Raw genomic sequence first — 21,025 nt, forward strand, 5'->3', positions numbered from 1 at the left:
GATAGATGATAGATAAATAGAAAGATGATAGACAGACAGATAGATAGATAGATAGAAAGATGATAGACAGATAGACAAATGTTAGATAGATAGATAGACAGACAGACAGATAGACAGACAGATGGGGTTGACCATAAAACATAATTGCCACTATTGCACCAGGATATCTTGTGAACAAGTCACTGCGGTTTCCAGGGTTTGAAGCTGGTTGTGTGCAGAGTTCCTTCCAGCACTGTGAGCATTAGTTAGCATGGTTGCAGCTTCTGGTTGGGCACCAGCTCTATTTCTCCATTTCTCCATCTTCAGTAATATAACTAAGTGCTGTCTTCAGCAGTAGGGCCTAACCATCCGACTGTGGAGAATAACCAACAGCTTTTTCGAAAGCATGTGATGTTTGGGAGATGGGATCAATGGGACCCCATCCATTCGTTTTTTGCAGCTGGAAAAACCGAAACCCAGACAGCTCCTACTCTGAGCACAGAGCATCTGTTCTCCCCAGTTCTGAGCAGATGAACAATTTCTGAAGTCTGCCGTGGTTCAGAGGTCACTCCACACTTGAAGAGGCAGCCAGCAGTCAAAGGGGGTTAGCACAAAAGGAGATGTGCAAGACTACAAGAGGCCGCCAGGCTTCTGAAATTCCTGCATTCTCAGCCAGTCCCCAGCAGCTTACCTCACTCACCTGTCCCAGATGATGTCACCTCCTTAGAAGCGTATTCTTTTTATGGAAGCCTAAGTCAGATTGTGTGCACAAGTCAACACTCTACGGTTCACTCGAAGGAATTCATTACAAAGTTCCTGAGTTGAAAGTTGCCCATAGGAAGCTTTTAGAAAGCTTGTGATAGAGCCCTGTGCCGTGGCCTATAAATTCTACCTGGCCCAGCTGATACATAATGGCCAAGCTGGTCAGAGGCTGCTTGTGTGAGGGACAGTTGTTGCTGTTCTATTCATATGACACACACAGAGAAAGAGAAAGGGAGAGAGGGAGAGAGCCAGGAGAGAGAGACCCCCCCCCACACACACACACCAAGATCCCATGGGCGTGTTTTACAAACACACCAAAAATGCCCGGAAAGCCCATTGTGGTCTTTTCACCCTCCAGATCATTATTTCAGTATGCCCGCCAGGTCAAAGAGAAACATTCACTTGGCAAGAAAGGAAAAGATGTTCCTTTCTGTGGTCCTTCTGCCAACACCAAGAGGAGCATTGTTCTATGAGGCTAGTGTGTGGTGGGTCAAGCATGTGCATCCCTCCCTTCTCCAGGGTCCTTTGAGGACACCCAAAGGACAGCAGCCTTGGTGGCTGTCCCACAGGTGAGGCCGTCTCTCTCCTGAAGGAGGATGGTTGAATACAAACACAATGAGCCAGAAAAGACAAACCCACAGAGAGGGACACCGAATGGTTTGGGTCCCCCCCATAGAAGGGGTTCACATCTTATAAAAGTAAGGGATCAGGATCCAAACTTCTAAAATTCCAGAACTGTGACTTTTGTCTTTTATGGATCAGTCACACCCAGCTTTGAGTGACACTCATTATTTGTCTCCTTTAAGAAATCAGGCTGTGTCAGAGCAGGGACTGGGTCTGGTTTGCCACTTAATTTCTTTGTCCCAGGCCTGTACCCCGCCTTTATCTTTGCCTCTAAATAGTCTTATCCTCAAACATTCATAGGCTGCCCACCCTCTGTCTCCCACTGCCTCCCTGACCCCTGCAGTAGTCCTTCTGATCTCCGGCCCTCGTCTCGGGCACCTGGTGTATGTTTGGTTCTGACCTAATCAATCTACTCCATGATCAGTCTACTCCACATGATTTACAGAGTGTGTTTACCCAACCCTTTGACTGGTCTGTTCCATCTTGGCATCGCCTGCCCTCACACACAGGACCAATCTCCCACTGTGCATGGCATCCCATATCCACTCTATCTCTCTTGTCCAGCTTTGTGGACCACACCTTTCCTGTCTTACACCATATGCAGTGGCCACACTGGACTCTTGTGGGACCCTGCACCTGGGACCCATCCTAATCTGGTACCTGGCACAAAGATTGGCAGGGCAAGACAGACCGTAGCAAACACACATGTAAGCAGCTCTGGTCCAGCCTGCACCACTCTAGGACTGCAAGGGTTGAATTTGGCCCTGACCTGGCTCTTCCAAGCTGGGAGACATTGACAAGCTACTTAGACTTCTGTTTTGTTGTGTTTAGAACAGGATGGTAAAATCTTCCTGCAAGCTGCTATCCCTGATAGTTGTTATGAAAATACAGCAAGGTGCCTGGGAGAGTCTTTGAAAGCAACAGAACACTAGTACAACCTTGGGGCTTCCATATGAGCATCAGTGAGATCAGGGCAGCTCCCTGGGGTCTCCTGAGAACCGCTCACATCCAGCACTGTGCACGTGCTTATAAGCAGACCAGACGCACCAGTGGCAGCGTGGGCCTCTTCCCTCTGCGTTTTTATAAAGTGAATCAGGTGAAGGAAATGTCTAGGAATAGACAATCTTCCTCAACTCCCCCAAAATAACTTCAGTGGAAACAATTGTGGTAACATTCACTCTGATGTATTGTTTTCAGCCTTCTGCAATATGGGAAAAGTTCTCCCGTCACTTCCAAGTCAACTGGGAATCAACTGGACTTCCAGAGAGGCCTGGAAACAAAGGGGACTGAGCTTGAGGGCTGCCCTGGTGTCAGAGCCTGCTGGTGCTAGACAGTCCCAAGGCTGTGTACACGTTTCTTCTTCCTCTCTCCTTCCCTTTGGGGACATGTTGGCTTGACGCCTTTGGATTTTCCCATGGACAACGTCTGGGGGACATTATCAGAGGCGTTTATTAGAACTGCACATGGTTGTTTAGTTTCCTCTGACAATATAGACCAGAACACTCAGTGGCACCTTGCCCCACACCAACCCAGTCTGCCCGCCTTCCTGCCAGGCCTTTGCCTGTATAGCACTGCGCAGCCTCTAGGCCTGGTCAAGGCCGAGCCTGCCTTGCCACCTCCTTGCTGCTTACCTGGCTGATCTGCCCACACCAAAGGAACAACACCACCTTACTTCGTTTCCTCTCCACCCCCTCTTCTCCTGACTTCTGGAAGCATCCACGGCCTTCCACAGGCCCAGGAGACAGATACGACTGAGAGCTTTTTCTTCTCTTCCTTTCTTCTATTTACCACCCCTTGCAGAGCACCCCAAAAATTTCCAGAACTTTGTTCCTATCACCGTAGCCTTTCAAAAACAAAAAAAACCTCAACTCATTGTGTGAGTGAATATAATTTAACTTACATTTATAATTGTAAAAGCCGTGTTAATCCCTTTTCCTATTTCTTGTTATACACACATGCACACATTTATGTGTGTGCCTGACACACACACACACATGTATACACATACACCATACACATACCCACACCCACATATACACATGTATGCACATACATACACCATACACACACCCACATACACACATGCATATACACCATACACACACACACACATACATGCATATACACACACATACACCCACACACACATACACACATACATATACACACATACACCATATACACACCCACACACATATACACACATGCACACATTTATGTGCATGCTCAACACACATACATATACACATGCATACACACACACATATGCATACACACACCATACACACACACATGCACACACACATACACACACACACATATACACACATACATAGATCTAGTCTTTTCTTGCCTCTGAAGCCTTCCTTAATTCTCCTAACCAAAACCTCTCTGCCTCAGATTCTCCCACCCTTCAGAGTCTCTATTATAGTCTCACTTTTCTAAGAAAACTCCCCTGACTACTCTGATGGAATATTATGGAATCTTTGCTTTTGTCAGAGTACAGGACCTATGCTCCCTCATCACATTTCCCGCTCTGAAGCACGTCTACACAGCAAGTGGATCTGGTTAAACGTGCAGACCCCCAGTCAGAGGACTTAGGGGAGGCCCCAGACTTGTTTATCTCTGTCCAGCCCCAGGTAACGCTGTTGCTGCTGGCAGCCTATGAACCATATTAATCCATAGGACCTGGTAACAGTGAGTTCCAAATTTTCCTGCACATTGAAATTGTATTTTAAAATAAATGATCTGAAGCTAGGCAATGGTGGTGCACGCCTTTATAATCCCAGCACTTGGGAGGCAGAGGCAGGTAGATCTCTGAATTCTAGGCCTGCTTAGTCTACAGAGCAAGTTCCAGGACAGCCAGGGCTACACAAAGAAATGCTGTCTCAAAAAACAGCAACAAATTATGGACTGAGATTGGTACCAATTTCCTACCTTAGACATTCCAATTTTATTGGCATGCACTGTGATATCCCAGAGCGATTGTAACCCAGAGAGAAGGGTGGAAACAGTTAGAAAATGGGGGGATGGCTATTTTTTCTTTTACCCATGTTTACCTCATCTCCCTTGAGTTTGTGTGTTGTATTGTGTGTGTGCATGAGTATATGTAAGTGTATGTGTGTAACTGTGTGAGTATGTGTGTGAATGTGTGTCTGTATAAGTTATGTCTGAGAATATATATATCTATGTGTGTGAATATGTGTGTAAGTTTTTATGTGTGTGTTAGTGTGATCGATGTGTGTGTGTGAATGTGTGTGAGTATGTGTATGTATATGTGTAAATGTGTGTGCGTGTGTGTGAATGTGTGTGTGAGTGTGATTTATGTGAGTGAGTGTGTGTGTTCATGGGTGTGCTGATTGATTGGCACACTGCATATTAGGCTCTTTGATAATTATCTGATGATTAACATGTATCAACAGATCCCTTTCTTTCCTAAGGAACCTCACTACCTTTCAAGGTCTATCTGTAGACCTTTTCAAACATAGTGAGAGCTGCCTGATCTCCAGTTTACCCATAGGGCTCTAGGAGGCACAGTTTTAAAGGCCTGGGACCTGTTTCTCACTTTCTCCACCCCCACAGAGGAGAGGCCCAAGCCCCTTGACTTGTTTAGAACAAAACTCTGCTGCCTGCTTCTGTTTCCTTTTGCTCTGAGGCAATGACTCTTGACTTGGCAACCCTTTAGATTGACCTAAGAGCCCCAGATCTCTGGAGCCCAGGCTGCACCCTGTATCAAGAGCATCAGAGTCTGCCTATGAACCCAGGTAACAGTGAGCTTTCAAGTTCCCCCACAGGCTGAGTAGAGAGGGCTAAAAGCCACTGAACTTGGTTTTTTGGATATGAATGTAAATACAATCTATTTATCTTCTTCTAGCTCTTCCCTGAAACCAGGAGAGGGAAAGGGTGAGGGTGCTGGGCACCCCTCAGACGTAAGAAGCCACCAATGAGTTGGCAGTGGGGCAGGGCAGAGAGAGAGGCCCAACTGCTGTAAAATGCACTTAGCATCCTTGCTGGTCCCCAGAGGTGGGGCCAGCAGGACCTGACCTGGACTCTAACTCCTCTTTCCGCCAGGCTTTATAAAGTTTTATTGGACCACAGCCTCACTTCTGCGCTGCTTTTGCTATAGGCTGGGAAAATTGAGTTGTTGTGACAGAGACCATATGGCCTGCAAAACCTAAAATAGTTAAGACTCTGGCTTTTTACAGGAAAAGTCTGCCAACCCCTGCTCTAGAGGGGGACCCTGCATAGACTCCCCGGCTGCAGTTTGCACATTGACATGACACATATGCTGGGAAATTTTAAACCATTCTTTAGGCTCTTTGTAATTTTTTTAGTGGCCCCTCAAAGCAGAGCCCATACGGAGGGAGGGTCTTGGTGACATACTGCCGCCTTCCGGCCTAAGCGATTTCGCCCTGTGACCTTATTGGGCTATATACAAGCTGCCACCTGCTCTGTGGCCTCCCAGTAGAGAGTTAGGAGGCCCCAGATCAAATCCGCATAGACTGTGGAGGTTAGAGGCTTGGGCTGAGGCTGGGCTCTGTACCTCCTCTGGTATGGTAGTGTGTGGCAGAGTCTGGAACATAGGACTGCACTGAGCAGGGCCTAGAGATGCAGGGCAGCGCCAGCAGACACCAGAAGGCCAAGCTTCAATATCCTGAGCACGGGTTCTCAGATTCTCCTCTATTTCTTCTTGCGCCACCATGGTGCCCCAAAAAGTAGGTCAGATCACTGTCTGCTCCAGCCACACTGAGGGAAATAGACACCAAGTAGGTCATGGGGCTGCTACTGCCTAGTAAGCCTGCAGGCTAACACCAATGGCTTCACTGACACAGATCACCCAGCAAGACCCTTTTATGCGTCAGAGAATCCTTAATGGCCCACTCCCACATGACAAAAGGTCAGGCTCGCTTTCTGGGAAGGAACAAATGCTGAATTTCCGACATGGTTGAGCATACTATAGTCTGAAGAAAGAGACAATCCATATCCTTAAAATATCTGGCTTCACTGAGGAGTTAACACATTGAGGCAATTGCTTAATATCCCAAAGACATTTGGCATAGGACCTCTAGTCAAAGCACAGCTCTGTGTAGCTCTGTGTCAGCGTGCAACACCAGGTTAAGACCTTTATGGATCTTTCTTCCTAACTGGGAACTGTCTTTGACTCCATGCTTCTTACTTTGGGTAGGTTCCTTGGTTGAGGGTTGGGGGTTGTTTTGCTGTGTTTTGGACAGCCTCCTGGTCAGGGAGGTCCAGTATTTTCTCCTACTATTGGCTACATTTGGCTCAACAGCACGACCATTGTTGTCTTAATGTAGAAGAGACATACAGTAAACAGGGTGCCCAGAACAGCAGCCCCATGAGTGTGTGCTTTCTGCACCATAACTCCCTGCAGAGTGGATACCCACAGTAGCACTTAACCACCACTCCAGACCTCAGTTAACACTGTCTCTATCACTTCCCCATTCCGTCAGCCGACATTTGCTGAGTACCTGCTACGTAAATTGACATTGGGAGCTCAAGTCCCTTCCTTGACTTCTGAGTGGTTCTTATTACCGTGCTGCAGAGTGTGGTGGCTGTCATTCTTATGAATATCTTATTCTGTTTGATCCTGAGCTATAGGCAGAGCAGCTCTCGTGTTTAAAAGAGTTGGCACCTTGGTTCTGTCTTTTGCTTGTATGCCTTTGGCACTGCTGCTTAGTAAAAGCCCGTCTCCTTGTCCACCCCTGTTGGGGATGGATCATGATGGTACCGTCCCTTCAGAGCTGTTGGGAGATTTAACTTATCTCATTGTGCAAAGCACAATGCTCACCTCAGTGTGCGGAAGTCATCGTGATTAGCACTGTAATGACTTAGGATCCGTGCAGGCATCCCCTTTCTCCTGCTGAGTATCTTCCAGGAGAAACTGTTCACTCAGTAAGCTGAAGGGCGTATATTTATCAGGCATGCTGTAGGGGAAGGAAAGAGCTGGCAATCTAGCTTCCCCTCATTGTCAGGGCCACTCCTCTGCACGTGCGAGCCGGCTTAAGGATGTCTGAGCACAAGGATAGCTTTGTGGTCTCCTTGTCTTCTGGCTGCCCTGCAGTGACCCACAAAGTAGCTATTGAAAAGGCAAGAGACAGAGCAAACAGGTTTTGTCCCACACAACGAAGCTCTTCTTTACTTTTCCAACTATAATCTCATCCAATCTATCGGTTGGAAGATTTCCGCTGAGCATCTAGGGCATTCACCTTGTGAGTCTGGGGATAGAGCCAAGGGTTCAGACAGGGAAGATAGGACCCTAGGCGTCTCCAGAGTCCTCCAGTTTTATCTACGCTGTAGTCCTGGCTACAATCTGCCTCTACCCCAGCCCTTTCATGTCAATAAAGATTACAAAACCAGGACATAGAGCGGGGGTTCGCTGCATTTTATAATCAATGACAATAACCAAGTGCGGACCAGTAAGCGGAACTCCAGCTGATGCCTGACTCCTGGTCCCAGTTTGGACCTGAGCCCTGTATACTTCATGATCAAGCTTCCGATCTCACTATGTTGAACCCATGTTACTTGCACAGACATGCAGATCAGTCCTTCCCTTTGGGGACACTGACACCATAGTATATGTGGCCTTCACTCCATGGACCTTGGATATCCTTAGACCATTCTCTCTATGGGCAGAGTTGGTCAAGAGCACAGTACATCACCTGCTTCCATTACTTCTTCCTCACAGTGAAGAGCCAGTATCCAGTTCTCTATTCTAAAGAGGACACCAGCTCAGAGAGAGGATGCCGGATTATGCTGTCTGCTACTTTGCACCTAGGACTTGCTCAGCAAAACTGAGACATTTATTATAAGGCAGAGAACGCACAGAGTTGAGCTGTGGGCATGCCATTTGCCCCAGCATGCCAGGGAATGGCCACCATGGTCCTCAGAGATCTTATAGTCAGAGTAAGGATAAAGGACCCAGGACAATCACCACCATTCCTATTTAACAGAAGAGTAGGTAGCCTTTGTTAAGAACCCAGCTGTATATTAGGTTGAGAGCTGATGGGGCCATCAAAGATCTAACTTCTTGCAAAGCTAAAATTAGAAATAGTGCCTTGCCTACCATAGACTATGGGTTCCTGGATCCCATATGGGTTATCCTGTAAGTGTTCTTAGTCTATATAGATAGGACAGGGATAGCCCAAATCTGACTCATCCAGGGCTATCCATTGTCTTAACTTCTTTCCAGAGGCAGTTATGGAAGTCTACAGTGTGTAAGGCCCTATTCAGACATCGTGAGCATTCAAGTAAAGGAAATATGGCCCTGAGCTCCTGAAAGTTTACACAGCTTTGCTGGGGAGGTGAACTCGTGAGCAATTACCTGGACTATTCAGACCACAGACGAAGTGTTAAGGAGTCTGTCCAGCTGTTGTGACCACATGGACTCATTCTCAAGGGAATTAGAGCCAGCCTTGGAGGGTGGGAGCATTGTGCTAAGGGATAAAAGCTGGTCCTTTGGGAAGGCTGGATGTTGCAAGTTAAGAAAGAGAAACGTTTTCTGTGGTGGGGTGACTGAGGGGTGTGGAGATCCTTGGAGATCCCTGGCTGACAGATCCCTAGGCTCCTTGAAACCCCATTGCGGACACTGCCATGTCCTGGCTCCAGCCCAGCTCTCCTTCTGCTGTGTTTTCACCAATAGAGCATGAAGTGGCTCTCCGGGCCAGCGGGATGAAAGCAGTCGCCAGGTCTTTCCTCCTGGGTGGGCTGCTCCGGAAATAAGGCCCATGAGTGGTACAGTGGGAGTCTGAAGAGTCACATCCTCCGACTGAGTACAGTATGATCACCTCTACAGCTACAAAAGCTGTGTGGCAGCAAGGAATATCAGCCCCACCATCCTAGCAGCTTGCCCCAGTGCCTCTACCTGCCATCTGGTCCCATGCCTTAAAACCAGGGTAAACACTCTGGCCTTACAGATCTAGTTCAAGATACTGCCATCAAGAGCAGGAGTCAGGCAGGGGCTAGATGATGAGACCAGAAAATGCTGTCCTCCCAAAGTCCAACCTGCAGAGCCCTCAAAAAAAAAAAAAAAAAAAAAAAAAAAAAAAAAAAAAAAAAAAAACAAGAATCCAGGACACCCCTGATGCCTTGTCAACGAGGAAAACTGTCAGCCCATGAGGGGAAGGTGACCACAGGAGACTTTTTACTAGACTGAAATTTGTCACAAGAGATAGCCCAGCTGCAGGGTAGCCTGGGAAGTATTTGGGACTAGAGTAGGACAACTCTCTTTCATATGGCTTGGGAAAGGGACAATTAAAGTATAAGGAGCAACTGGCATCTCAGGGTTGTATGGTAATCAATCAGTGGCCACACAAAGCAATTATAATTTGATGAGTCGTCTAAGAGAAGGCAACAGCTAAGGATAGAAGAATTGATAATTCTTCTAGTGAATAATCAAAAAAAAAAAAAAAAAAAAACCCTGTGTGCACTTTAAAAGCATATGAAGAATTACTTAAAGAACCATTACCCAATACTGCTCATCTTGACTAAGTGCCATGAGCAAGAAGAGGATGTGTTTGAGTAGATGTGGACACTTGATTTTCATACGGAGAAAGACAAGGTTGTCGCTAAGGTTCATTCCTAAGGCCAACCCAACCAGAGAGATTTTCTTTAGGTCTACAGTATGAGAGAAATTGCAGCTTCTCAATGGCCTGGAGCTTCGTAAAAATGGTTACTGATAGTCGAAATGGCTTTTAAGAGTCTTCTGTGCTTCACAGCGCTATGCTAATGTGAGAGTGTGCACCCTGCACGGCAGCAAGAGTGTGTAAGCCCATGAAAGACCTGTGTGCTCTTTCTTCCAGCTCCCTGTAGGTGAATTTGAGTGAGTTAGACACACACTTGACCAAGATGTTGTCAAGAACATTCTTCCTAGAGAGCCAGTATTAGTCCATGGAAAGACCACCTTCATTTCAAAACTAAATCCTCCAGGATGTCCTTGGGCAAAGTTGAAACCACCCATTCTCCAGTTTTCTAAGTTTTCTGGAATATAAGATTTTAAATATTGGGGACTACAAATCCAGTATAAATTGGGAAAAAAAATTATTAAAGAAACCAGTTTATATATAGGGAAGAATAAGAAGAGCAAGAATGATCCATTTGAAACTTGAAACTGTTCTGTTTTATTACATTATCATTGTGTGCATTGGTGTGGGGATGCACTTATATCACAGAACATGTATAGCAGTCAGAGTTGGTTCTTCCTTCCACCATGGGTTCAGGATGTATCTCACATCATCAGGCATGCAGAATAAGCCATCTTGCTGGCCCCCTGCGGATATTTTGGTCTCCTTCTCGACTCTTTCTGGATCTGGTCACTTTGGTCTTAAGTAACTTTCCTCAGCCCTGCCTTTGGTCTAAAGCATCTTATCTTCACATTTGTTCCTCAGTGCACTTCCTGTTTAAATGATGTATTTTAAGTAGGTGCAGCTTCTGAACTGTTTGCCCATCCCCTACCAGAGAGCAGACGTCCTTAGCCCAACTCACTGCTGCATCTCCAGCACTCGTGGGGATTTTGGTATCTTTTGAGCCTCAGACACTCGTTGCCCACATAGACTAGAACACCACTGGTTCTGGATTCAGGAACTGCCTTTCGGCCCTCTTGTACCCCCACCACTACCCACCAGTACCAACACTGAGCTTGTCCCTGTGGGTTCTCAGCCAAGCCTAGTCAAAAGCTGTCTCCTCTATAATCTTTAGCATTAGAAGCATCAGAAGCAGCTTGCTGTCAAGGATGCTGCATTGGCCATGGGTGTCAGATCTTGGTATGACCTTTGATCACTGCCTGTCTAAAATAGCTCTCTCATTGGACCTTCTGAGTATCCTTCCAGACTGCTTTTCTTACATTCTGCTACACAAGGAGTCCTGTGTGACAGGACAGCAGGGGGAGGCGGGGGGGGGGGGGGGACAGGTGGCAATCTCAGAATGAAACACAGTTGAACATTTGGGAGGAGGAGGCTGAGTTGCAATGGGCTGTTCTTTGGTCCCCTGAGAATGTTCTGGACACAACCTAGGAGCTGAGAACGTGGTTAACTGGTTGACATGAGCCCTACAATTCCTGGGTTCTTCCTGCTTTGCCTTGTCATTGCTGTCCCTTTTGATCAAGGCATGCTTCCAAGACCGCTGTGAATGTTCCATGTCCTGAAAGTAGGGGCCACCTATCTGGGTCCCTTCCCACGTCTGAGAGCCACCAGAACTATCCTGAACCCAGATGGGCTGCATCCTAGAAGACACAGGACTTGGGGTCATCCCCTAAAGGAGGTCTGAGGCCTCTTGGTCTGATTTGGTCTTTGACCCAGAATCATAGGCCTCCTTCCAGGGCCCCTTTGCACACAGACACCTTCTCCACACTCCCCAGTTGCAGGAAGACCCTGGCGGTCATACTTACTCACTTATCGCTTCTTTGACTTTCCATGCTACATAACCCAGAACCAACCTTCCGCCATTAACCAGATAGTTCTTGGCTCCTGTCCTTTGCAAGGATGTCTCTGCTTAGTTTTTGCTTTATTTAGAAATGAATAAGTGAAAAGGTCATTTGTATCTGAGTTACCCGATGAATTGTGCTGTCATGGCTGCCCCTGGGGGATAGAAAGGAAGGGGCCGTTCGTGTTTTGTTAACATCGTATGGACTCAGTGAGGTCAACCACTACACCTAAAGTCGTGCCATGTTGAATTAGTTAGAACGTTTTTGGTTGTGAGTAACAATAAACAATATTTAAAATATTTTAAAGATAGAAGAATCTTCCAACTCTTGACTCAAAGGAAAGCTTCATAGTCACAGCAAAGGAGAGGGGAAACATAAGATTTTTTTCAACCTTATTTTACACAACAGACAGAAGAGCTTCACGAGGTGATTGTTCTGTGAGGTCCAGGCTTATCAATTGCCAAAACCCTGGCCACCTAAAAGGTGTGTGCAGTATCTTCGATTCTGTGGACTGTATCCTTAAGGAATGAAAATTGATGGTAAAGCAGAAGGAGATTCTTGCCTTGGGAGATCTATATGTCAGCTTTCTGTGACTATAACAAATACCCAAAAGTAACCAGCTTACGAAGAGAAAAGGTTCGTTTGGGCTCATGGTTTTCGTTGTTTCTATCTATGATTGGACTGTACTCATGGCTTCTGGTTGTGGTGAGGCAGCATGACATGGATAGCAGGACATTCTCATACGTGTGGAGTGCATTCTTCCTAGTTACAGATCGGACCCTGCGAGGGAGAAAAATTCAGCTGTAGTGAGTGATTCCAGAGAATCCATATCCATGTTCAGTGGGCATCTACCTAATAACCAGGTGTGGAAGAGTGAAAGTAGAACATCCCCTGTCTCCTTCAGAGCCTTGCCCTCAATGACCTATGACCTCCTGCTAGGCCCCTTCCTCTTAAAAGGTTCTACCACCTCCCAGTTGCACCAAGCTGTGACCAAAACCTTCAATGTCACTTCAGGAGACATTCCAGATCTAGATAATGACAGTGTCTAAAGATATCTTACATAAAGGACCCAGCTCTAGAACCAGGCCCAGACTGCCTGGGGACCAGTTATGCTGTGGGTTCTTACCAAGGTACTGTCAGGAATGAAATAGTAACCGCATGCCATTTCAGGAAGATCCCAGGCTCCACGGAAACCTGACCGGAATCTGTCAGTTACACCTCATCTAGAAAAGTGGTCAGCACTGACTTGCGAGCTGCCTCGCACTGTGTGTGTGTCCGTGGTGGGTGGAGCAGGGTCATGCTTCAGGGTACATGGGAGGGACGAGATGGCAGGAGAGGCTACAGAGCTCTGAGCAGTCTCCAGGTCTCATCCCTCCCTGCTTTTATCTGTGTTTTTATATTGGAACTCCAGCTACGGTATTATTGTTTTAAGGAGTTTCCACTGATTAAAAAAAATAAATTATGAGAAAATTGCCAATTGAAACATCGCAAGCAGGCCTTTCCCTCCATCCTTCTCTCTGAAGCTTGTCGGTTTCTCTAAATAGCTGCACAGTCTAGAGATTCCAGGAATTTTAGAAACGTTACCTGTTTATTTCTGTTTGGACGTGACCCACACATCCTGCCCATGTGGAGACGGACCTTGATGGGGCAACTTCTTAGAAGCGGTGGAAAAACAGAACTCCCAGCAGGAGGAAGCCTCTGTCCTCAGAGGGGCGGTGCTGAGATCTTTCTGGCCCTTTGAGTTCCCAAAGGCTTTAAGGTTCCTTTGGAGTGCTAACCTTTGCAACATCTCTGGCTAGAGCTGGAGCCCATCTGAGAAACCTGGAGCTGGTAGGGTCCCCCCCCACACACACCCCCAGGATGTACCCTGGCTCTCTGAGTCTTGTTTTCCCTCATGCCCAGAAGGCATGGGAGAGCTAAAGTCTAGTTGGCTCTTCTAAGCCAACTAATAAGCACTCATAAGCCCTCCCGTCTTGCCACCCGAGTGTGCTAAGGAGAAGGAAGCCATTTGTTCTCACGCTTGCTATAGACGTTCTTGGAAGAAATGGGGATATGGATATGGAGGCAGGATATACCAAGTCATGAACAAGTAGAGAAACTGGATTTCTGACTGCCAAGCACAACAGGCAGATAGATGTATCCGAATGGGCAGAGAAGGGCTTACTGGTCAGGGGTCAGGCTTGGGTACTGTGATGGTTTATGTATGCTTGGCCCAGGGAGTGGCACTATTAGGAGGTGTGGCCTTGTTGGAGTAGGTGTGTCATTGTGGGTGTGGGCTTGAGACCCTCATCCTAGCTGCCTGTCAGTCTTCCACTAGCAGCCTTCAGATGAAGATGTAGAACTCTCAGCTCCTCCTACACCATGCCTGCCTGGATGCTGCCATGATCCCACCTTGGAGTGAACCTCTGAACCTGTAAGCCAGCCCCAATTAAATGTTGTCCTTATGAGTCGCCTTGGTCATGGTATCTGTTCACAGCAGTAAAACCCTAACTAAGACAGATTCCTTCCAGCTCAGCACCCCTGTCGTTCCCTCTGTGTAGGATATCCAGTCTTTAATTTTTTTTAGGCCCATCATCTTCATGACCTCTCTGTTCCCTAATGAATGCATTTGTTTAGTACTCGGTCCTGTATTGTCTGGGAGAAATTTAACGCACCAGGAACAAGACTTCCTAGTATATGTGTGTAATGCTTTCTTCCTTGAGAGCTGATACGCAGTGAGAGAAAATACTAATCAGCCTTGAGGGAGTTCCGGGGGGATAACTACTGGATCTACATCCATGGCCAACAGCCAGAAGTCAAAGATCCAGGAGCTGGGCCTTGTACTGCTGGCCTATAATGGCAGCTGTGAAGGGGGCTTAAAAAGAAAGAATTCATGGTTTCAAGCCAGCCTGGGCTACATAACAAGGCCAGCCTGGGTAACTTATTGAGACCCTGTCTCAAAATAAAAAGGGATTAGAACGGACCCCAGTGGTAGAGCCCTTGCTCTGGGATCAGTACCCAGTACCAAAATTAATTAATGAGTTAGTTAATTCTAAAAGCTCGTGGGACTGCTTAGAAAAATCAGTCTCCCTTGAGGGTTAAGCAAGCACTGTGATCTGTGAACCGACCGGCTGTTGCCTTGAGCTCTGTGGATGAGACACTTCTAAACTTCCTTGGGGCAGATAGGAAGGGATTGGAAACACCAGCAGCTATGCACACTTACACACCCGCCACATGTATGTGCTCGACACACGTGTGTGTACACACACACACACACACCCCTCTGAGGTGAAAGGGCAGGCAATGTAATATGAACTTAGAGCTTAACCTTTATCAGCTAACTGCCTAGGTAGTGTATACCGGGCCCCAAAGGCCCTCCCTGCCTTAGGCTCGGCAAGGCTGAGAACAGGGGTGTGTGGCCCTAGCTGAGGCCCAGCAGGTCCTCTCCTGAGCAATATCTCCACCACCTCACCTGCAGAGCCTTTGTTTAATACAGCAGCCTCAGTCAGCTCCAGCCCCTGCTCCCTCAGTTTCCTCTTGTCTTTTTCTTCCTCAACAAATAGTTCAATATCATCCGCCATGTGTCAGGAAGCATTCCGTGCTACGGTACCACAGTCATCAAGACAGGTTTCCACTGTCCTCTTGTCATCCACGTCTGATGGTACTTTCCAAGAAGACTGGAGTTGAGGTGTGTCATATGCAGAGAGGCTCTGGGTTGATGGGATCCCATCTCGGTAGCCCAGCCTGGCTTCTGCTGAGCTCAGGATCTCTCTTCCCAGCTGGTTCCCCATCCCCCTAGCTGTGCTGGAGAGCAGGGTGAAGCATGTGTTCTTTCAAGTTCCCCCAGAGATTTCAATCCCTCCTCTCAAATGACAGCAGCAGGGAAGAGTGGAGACCTAAGCGGCTACTGATTTGGTAGGACTGGAAAGTTGCCTTTAGGAAGCTAATGCATGCCGAGTGTTGAACCTGAGCTTGATGGTATTTGTATAGTCTTCAACCCACACTGGGCAGAAGGCCTGGGCACAAGCCTGGGATTGCCCAGTGAGAAAGCCCCCCTGCTAGAGTCTATGTGTAGGAATGGTACCAGATGGACTCAGGATCACCCAGGAAGAACTAGCTGGTGATGTTGGAGGAGCAGATGTGGAGAAACAGACCGGCAGGCCCAGGGTCATGGATAAAGTGCTGGGGGCTTCAGTGTGGGCTATGCATGGGAGGTTAGGGGTGTGGGTGTGAATTTTCTAGAGCTGCCAGAACAAGTGAGCAAAGCTGACAAGTGTGGTCTCACAGAACCATCGAGATGTCCGAGTTCTAGGGGAGAATCTCTTCTTGTCTCTTCCCAGCTCTCTGGGCTCTGGAGTTCCTGGCCCACCTTGGTTTATAGCTGTCTCTCTGGAGAGACTGCCTCCATCTTCCCTCTGTCCAAAGTCTTTTCTAGTTATGGGTTATGGGCCCAACCTAATCCCATGTGGCTTCATCCTAACCTGACTGTATCTACAAAGACTGTTTCCAAATAAGGTCACATCTGTGGATACTTGGGATAAAGATTCCAATAAATGTTTTGAGGGACACATTTCTTTCTGCCCAGTGTGGGTTGAAGACGATACAGATACCATCAAGTTCAGGTTCACCACTTGATGGCAGCCTTCCTTTGGGCTATTCAACACTCAGTACGCATTAGCTTCCTTGTATGTATTCACTTAGCCCATCTAGAACCAGAAATTGCTCTTATTCTACCTGCTCTTCTCTACCTGATGCACTGATATATAGACCTTCAATGTTTGTTGAATGAAGACCAAGAATGGAAGGATGGATAAATAGATAGATAGATGGTGTCTTAGTTAGGGTTTCCATTACTGTGAAGAGACAACATGACCAAGGTAACTCTTACAAAGAACAACATTTAATTGGGGCTGGCTTCTAGTTCTGAGGTTAAGTCCATTATCAGCATGGTGGGAAGCATGGCAGCATCCAGGCAGGCATGGTGCTGGAGGAGCTGAGAGTTCTACATCTTGATCCAAAGGCAAATAGGAGAAAACTGACTTCCAGGCAGCTAGGAGGAGGGTCTCAAAGCCCACCCCCACTGTGACACACTTTCTCCAACAAGGCCACACTTCCTAGTAGTGCCACTCCCTGGGCCAAACACATTTAAACCACCACAGATGGATGGGTAGGTGGTCGGGTGGTTGGGTGAATGCGTGGATGGTGTATGGATGAGTGGGTGAGGAGATGAGTGGATGGGTGGGTTAGTGGGTGAGTGGGTGAATGGATGGATGGGTGGATGGGTGGATGGGTGGTGGATAGATGGATGGATAGGTAGGTGGATAAATGGATGGATAGATGGGTGGATGGATGGATTGGATGGGTATGTGGATGGATGGATGGATGGATGGATGGATGGATGGATGGATGGATGGATGAGTGAGTGGGTGGTGGATGAATGGATAAATGTGTGGGTGGATGGATATGTGTATGGATGGGTGGGTGGTGGACAGATAGATAAATGGATGGATGTTAATATTCTAACAAAGAGGTCTCTCTTGATGCGCCCCCTCCCAGCCCTTACTCACCTCCTCCTCTCTAGTATGTGTGTCATTCATCACATGTTCTTGTTTATCTGAGGCTTTCTGTTTTGGCTAGAATGTGCTCTGTAAGAATGTGCAGTTCAAATGTTTTTTTTTTTTTTTTCAGTACCACGGCCATGATTTCTAAAGTGCAGCTGTACAATGGTAGATGAATGGAAGGGTGGACAGCTGTTGGGATGCGTGGACAGCTGTTGGGATGCGTGGACAGCTGTTGGGGTGCGTGGACAGCTGTTGGGATGTGTGGACAGCTGTTGGGGTGCGTGGACAGCCGTTGGGGTGCATGGACAGCTGTTGGGGTGCGTGGACAGCTGTTGGGGTGCGTGGACAGCTGTTGGGATGTGTGGACAGCTGTTGGGGTGCGTGGACAGCTGTTGGGGTGCGTGGACAGCTGTTGGGGTGCGTGGACAACTGTTGGGGTACGTGGACAGCTGTTGGGGTGTGTGGACAGCTGTTGGGGTGCGTGGACAGCTGTTGGGATGTGTGGAAAGATGCTTGGAGAGGCAGGAGGAGGTTTGTCCTAGAGGTTTGTCATCTCATCACAGTGACAGCTGCTCTCGGAGCTTCCAGTAGACCTGCTCTGCCGCCTGCCTCCTTACAGATACATGATTGATTTCTTCATAGCCATTGGTTCAGAGCAGGGGGCTTGCACTCCAGCCTGGGCTTGTTCACTCTCTGGGGCTAAAATACTGGATCTGTCCTTAATCCCCCAGAGATACCTACTATAATAGGTGTTCTAGTTTGATTTTTGTTGCTGCAATAAACACCTTGACAAACAACAACTCGCAGAGTGAAGCATTTCAGCTTATATTTCTGTAGAAGAATCTTCCCTCTTTGAGAAAAGTCAGGATAGAAACTAGAGCAGAGACCATGGAAGAACACCACTCATTGCTTTGCTCTCCAGCACATTCTCTGCTAGCTCTCTGCCCAAACCCACCTGTCGAGAGAGATGGCACTGCCCACAGTGGCCTGGGCCTTCTCACACCGGTCATCAGCCAAGACAGTTGCTCAGGTCATTCTGGTGGAGGCAGTTCTGAGGTTACCACTTCCCAGGTAAATCAGTTGTACTGAGTTGACAATAACAACCAACCAGCATACTAGATGTGTGATTCTCCACCCTTCCAAGCCTACCCGAGAATGGGCTGATCTTATAGAACATGTTTTTGCAACCATAACAATAATGAGCTATCGCTTAGACTTATACTGACCTCCAGCAGAAGGATATGCATGTTTGTAAAGGTGTGTGTGTGTGTGTGTGTGTGTGTGTGTGTGTGTGTGTTTCACATGTGCTCAACCAGCACTAGGTACACAGGGATTCTCTGTCTTCCCTCCCTCCCTCCACCTTTCTCCATTCCTCCCTCCCCAGTAAGCTCTATTTCTGTGAGCTACTTGTCTCCAAGGCCCCACACAGGTCAAGGTCCATGAGGCCATGGGTTAGACATTAGGGGACTGTATCCAGGTCTCAAAGCCAAAGGGAGAATGGTCTCCCAGAGAGGAATTGAGGCAGAGTAGGTTCTTAATGGTAGTCTAGGTCCAGGGTGATACCTCAGAGGCATGTTCACAGTGATCTGACAGATCTAACTGTATGTGAGACCCAAAGTCTGATTCCCTTACTGGAGATGTGCTGAGCAAGCTGTTATCACCAAGCCCATAGGTGTTCTCAAGGATGCCTTGACAGCCTAGCGGGACTCATTCTCGACCAGGAGATCTTCTCTGAAAAGCAGATACATCTCTGGGTCTGAAGCCAGAACGTCCCTCTGCCCTGAGCAAGCCATCAGAACAACAACTAATGTTCCTTCCAGACTCCTTACTGGTCACTTCTGTCCTTGGCACTCTATCCAGGACATGCTACTCTCCCAAGCTTATCTCAGTGGTCACAGTTCAGGTCAGCTGTTCCCACAGATGAAATGGCTGAGGGAGATTTTTCATGGGGAATGGATGGATGGGTGGATGGATGGATGTTTGGTCACCTCCTATAGTGCTGGGTATGAGCAAAAGGGGAATTTCCCACTGCTGCTGCCTGTGTGGGGAGAGGCCTAGGCACACATTAGATTCCAGAACTCTTAGGTGGGGCTGAATAGACTGGCGCCTCCTGGCTCATGTTATGCCAAGCACTGTGAGCAGCTCCATCTGTCAACCTCGAGCTGAGATCCTGGTCTGATGCCAGCTCAGGACCAGCTTGGGAGGGAGTCTCAGCTTCCTGGCCTTTGTCTTTTGGGAGCACACCCAGTGTGTTCCTACAGTGACCTGGAGAGGCTTGGAGTGAGGAGCGAGGGAGGGATGGAGGGAGGGATGGAGGGATGGATGGATGGAGGGATGGATGGAGGGAGGGATGGAGGGATGGATAAAGGGATGGATTGAGAGAAGGAGGGAGGGAGGGAGAGAGGGAAGGAGGGAGGGAGGGAGGGAGGAGGGGAAGGAGCCCCGCCAGAACCTGGTCAGGGTGGGAGACAGGAAGTGAGAGAGGAAGACTTGGTGTTTTTCCTTATTTGTGTTTTTATATTAAAGAAAACAAATAATATCCTTTGAAAAACTCTATTAAACAAAGCATATCCTGAAGGTCCCAGCGGCCCATTGTGGCTGCCTGGAGCCTGGAATCCATTCACACATTTTTGGCTAGATTGTTACGGGCTAGAAAGACCTGAGAGGGAGGGAAGGGCCATCATTAAAATAGTTTAAAATGGCTTTTGCTCCCTGGACTCCATAGAAGTCTCTGCCAAATAACCGTAACTCCAAGATCTCATGTCTGCCTGGTTCAGTGTCCTCCCATCACCTCTCTGGAAAGCTCCATCAAACTGGCCAGTCTGAGTGTACCCAGGGGCACCAATGTCTTCCACCTTGCCCTGTGAAGAAAGACTAAAGGAAGGCCTCCCTGGAGAGTAGTGAAGGGAGCTGCAGCCCATAGAACTGCCATCTCTCACTTACTGCTTGGCCTCTCTGGGCCTTGATCTCCTTGTCTACCCTCCTCTTGCCATCTCCAGCATTCCTGTATCTAAGGCTCCTTTCTCACCTTGTTCACGCCTAGACAGTATGAGAAACTGTAGGTCTCTCAGGTATCTCAGGCCCCAGACTGGAACCCTCCCCCTAGATATCCGAGATACCCCTAGATCCCACCACTACGCTCCAGCTGCCCAGGATAGACCGGCAGTGCTCCTGGTCATATCCCCCACATGGACACATTTGCATGTCCAGTGTGCAGACCAGCTTCTGCGAATAATCCTACCTGAGCATTTGGCAAGATTGACATTGCATATAAGGAGATCTCTCCCCAACCTTGATGTTGGTCCGTAATCCTTATAACCGTAAGGACCGTGTGCAAAACCAACCTTAGAATTTTCCTCAGGCCCTCATTTAAAGTCTAGAAGACAATCAGCTCTTCGAATGTTTTCCCTAAATACTTCCAAGGTAAAGGAATTGCTGGGGGTGGGGGGAGGGGGGGTTGGCCCTAGGATTAGGAGTCATCTTGCGCTCAAGGCTTCGGCTTGGTACACTCATCTCGAGTCTTCTCAATGACCTATGGTAGAAGGTGATGACATGCCTAACTGGAGATTGGAAAAAGAACCTGTCCCCTTTCTACAACCATTGGTTATGTACCTGACCCTCTGGGTGACAGGGGAACACTCAGCTCTCTGGCTTAGGACTCCACAGGAAGGGCCCCCTGTTC

General features: G+C 47.8%; 1 protein-coding gene across 8 annotated transcripts in view; it reads left to right on the forward strand.

Moving 5' to 3' along the window:
• The window catches only part of Ctif (cap binding complex dependent translation initiation factor), a 266,010-nt gene that overhangs the window by 116,947 nt on the left and 128,038 nt on the right, over positions 1-21,025 (forward strand). The window lies entirely within an intron of this gene.

This window comes from Arvicanthis niloticus, chromosome 14 (assembly GCF_011762505.2).
Source record: "Arvicanthis niloticus isolate mArvNil1 chromosome 14, mArvNil1.pat.X, whole genome shotgun sequence".
NCBI classification, from domain to species: Eukaryota; Metazoa; Chordata; class Mammalia; order Rodentia; family Muridae; genus Arvicanthis; species Arvicanthis niloticus.